The sequence below is a fragment of the Euleptes europaea genome, chromosome 1 (assembly GCF_029931775.1).
Source record: "Euleptes europaea isolate rEulEur1 chromosome 1, rEulEur1.hap1, whole genome shotgun sequence".
In the NCBI taxonomy this organism is placed as follows: domain Eukaryota; kingdom Metazoa; phylum Chordata; class Lepidosauria; order Squamata; family Sphaerodactylidae; genus Euleptes; species Euleptes europaea.
The window spans coordinates 132,756,823-132,760,299 of record NC_079312.1 but is presented as its reverse complement, the minus strand read 5'-3'; positions in this window follow the sequence as shown (position 1 = coordinate 132,760,299).

Sequence of the window (3,477 nt, the reverse complement as noted above, 5' to 3'; positions counted from 1 at the left end):
ATTGAGATTGAGGTAAGCCTTTGGCTCTGACTCCCATGGCAAGGACAGGAGGCTGCTGCTCAGAATGTACCAGAGTACATTCTGAGCAGCAGAATGTATCAGAATGTACAGCTGAATGTACCAGAGTTTTACCTAAGCATAGTATACACTTCATCTAGAGTCTACCCCAGCCTGTGTATTTATGGCGAGACGTTTCGTGCTCAGAGCTAGACTGCCTGCTAGGCAGGAAGAGGCTTCTGAATGATGTGTGATGGAATCATTTCTTTTTGATTTAGGCCTCTTTGCAATGAACATAATGCCAGCTGTGGCTGTGGGCAACATGAGGCAGCAGGGAATCTACCTCCCTCTAACTGGGACATTTCAAAGACAGCAGCAAATTGGTTTTCACATTACAAGCAGGCTGTGGCTGGCTGAGTTGCCCGCTTCTCTTGTTTTACCCAGCAGACATTTGTACCCACACAAAGAAAATGCTGACCTGTTTCCTTTGTGAAAGGTCTTTTTTCCAGAAAACCATCTTGATGGAAGTTAGCTGCATGATAGGGAGACCAGCTTGATGGAATGGGTAGAACTGGGCTCCTGTTGAATTTCTGCAAAGCAGGTACCACAGCTTAAATTACAGCATAGTCAGGTGAAAAGAGTTCCCTTCTATTCTCCCATTTTAAATAGCCTCTCCCATTTTTTTCCGTGAGTGGGGCTCTTAAGATTAAAAAAAAAACCCTGCCAGGGGAGAAAGGTGGTTGGGGGGCACAGGTTCAGCATCCCTTCCTAACCACCCATGCTATGCTTTAAATGTCCCTGCCAGCATTATAAGAATTCAGCACAGCCCACACTGAACTCCATGAGTTGTGCTGCTATATATCTAGTTGGTTTGTTTACTTTGCCTCTCTGTACAGAAGTCTCACCCTGACCTGGATAGCCCAGGTTAGCCCAGTCTCATCAGATCTTAGAAGCTAAGCAGGGTTGGCCCTGGTTAGCATTTGGATGGGAGACCACCAAGGAAATCCAGGGTCACTACCCAGAGGCAGGCAATGGCAAACCAGCTCTGACATCTCATGCCTCGAAAACCCTACAGGGTTGCCATAAATCGGCTGTGACTTGACATCACTTTCCACCATACTGAAGTCTCAAATTGTTTCATTCCCTAACTGAGACACCAGAGGGCACAACACGCTTATTCTCTCCCATCAGACTCCTGAGATAAGAACTTAAAAGCAAATAGAGGTTGAAGATCATTCCGGGAAGAGAAAAATATAAAAGTAGCAATACGAGAAACTGGAAAAAAATAGTTGTAAGCCGCAAGGAGCTGAGCAGTGCATTAGGACCATTATCTTGATTATAAAATTATTACCACCACTTTCCACTATCAATAACAACTCAAATTTCCCTTTCAATCCAGCAGTTACTTACTGAACATGCAAGATAAGCCTTGTGCTCTGCCTGAAAAATACTGCCTGGGTCCTGACAATAGTGAACAGATGTTGGACTTTCTCAGAATGCCCTGTGGGATAGTCCCAGCACTGCTAAAAACATCAGCCTCCAGTTGTCGGCCTTCAAGCATCTCCATTCTCAGAAGCTTCACAAGAACCTTAAGTACAAGAACTTCCTTTTCTAGTGTTTGGTGGTGTTTCCAGCTTCTGTGGACTGGCAAATGAAAATTTACCTTGTATATAGATCCCAGGATTCCTGAACAACTTGAATGATAGTGAAGCTGATGGTTTTCAGAAAAGAAGAACCAAACCGACTGAACTTTAATTACTTTTTTTGCTCTGAGGTTCCCATAGTGAATTTGCAAGGTCATCGAAGTACAATATGAACCTTATAACAGGATGTTAGCAGAATGTGTGTGTTTTTTTCTAACCGGGGCATCATCCAGTGTTTTACAAACAATCTCTTTTTTTGCAAATTTATCATTTATATATGAGTATAAATAACACTTCCCTTTTAATCTCTTCCTTTGTTGGTAACTGGTTTGGCTGGGTTGTATACATTGCTTGGTAAAGTACACAAGACCTGAATGTCCAAAAACAACAGGACACTATAGGCTGTGGCCAAAAACACAGATCCTTCTATGCATTCATTTTTCTAAATGAATGAAAAAAACAAACCACAACTGCAGTATGATCATGATCACTGCATTACTGAATTTATGGGGAAAGCACAAAGCAAGATAACATTCACCACCTTGCCATCTGGGGTGGAGTGGCAGATTAAAACACCTGAGGAGCAAGCTGGGCCAAATGGCCTTGGTGCCCCTGGCCAGTAGGGTAAAGGGCCACTCTGCTCTTCCTCACTGTTAGGTTGTACTCTGTTCTGAGGACGATCTGTGATTGGACCTCCTAATATATACTTTGACCTGAGAATATCAGCTGAGGGGATGGTATTGGATAGGAGCTGCAGCCCTGGGGAAACAGGGTTAACTCCTTGAGCTGCTACTAGCTACAGTGGAGATGTGGGGGGGAGGTTATCTGTATTATACCCAATATTTTTTCCCTGTTGGGTCTAGTAGCAGCTGGGGGAAGGTAATTTCTGTCATGTAAAATGTACACGGGAAGAAAAGTGTGTTTTTTTTAAAGAAAAAAATCCCACTTGTGAATCCCATCTAAACAACCTGCAGTTGCTTATCAAGGTAAAATTACACGTTATGAGATCCCATCTCAGATCCACAGCATAATGTGTGGCTTGGCCCTGGCAGACATCGATCCCCCTGCAACTTTTAAGACTAACTAAGTTTATTTCAGCATAAGCTTTTTTGAGTCACACCTTACTTCTTCATATGCAAATTAAATGAACATTTTACACAAACCTTCCCCCCCCCCCCTGTGATTCTGGTTATATGTGTTTGTTACTCTCCGTAAGTTGCCTTGACCGTCTGTATAGAAAGGCAGGATAAATATGTTTTAATATTTTAATATTGTGTTTTATTGTTATCTGGATGATTTTAAGGTCTTTGTCTCTTTGGGTGCACTTTGCACTGGAAGCCATGATAAACATCTTTTAAGTAATTAATTTTTTTGTGCCGTCAAGTCACAGCTGGCTACTTACGGCAACCCCATAGGGCAGGGGTCCTCAAACTAAGGCCCGAGGGCCGGATCCGGCCCCCGGAGGGCTTTTGTCCGGCCCGGGGACCAAGGAAGCCAGTCCCCCCTTGCCCCCCTCCCCAGAGCTTTTCTGGGCTTCCTGGCTGTGTACGCACAACTGGAAGCCTCCCTCCCGCCCCAGTCGCCCCCTTCCCTGCTCCCTCTCCAGCCCAAAACCCCTTTCCTGGGCACACAAGGCATATTGCTGCTTCGCGTGCCGCCCGGTCGCCCCCTTCCCCCTCTCCCTCCCAGGCCCAAAACCTCCTTTCCTGGGTGCGCGAGGCGTCTTGCTGCCTCGCACGCCGCCCAGTCGCCCCCTTCCTGTCCTGGCGTTCCTGTTTTGGCCACAGTTGGCAGCGTTCTCACGGCTCGGGCCTCTCTCTCCTCCTGGGGGTATCCT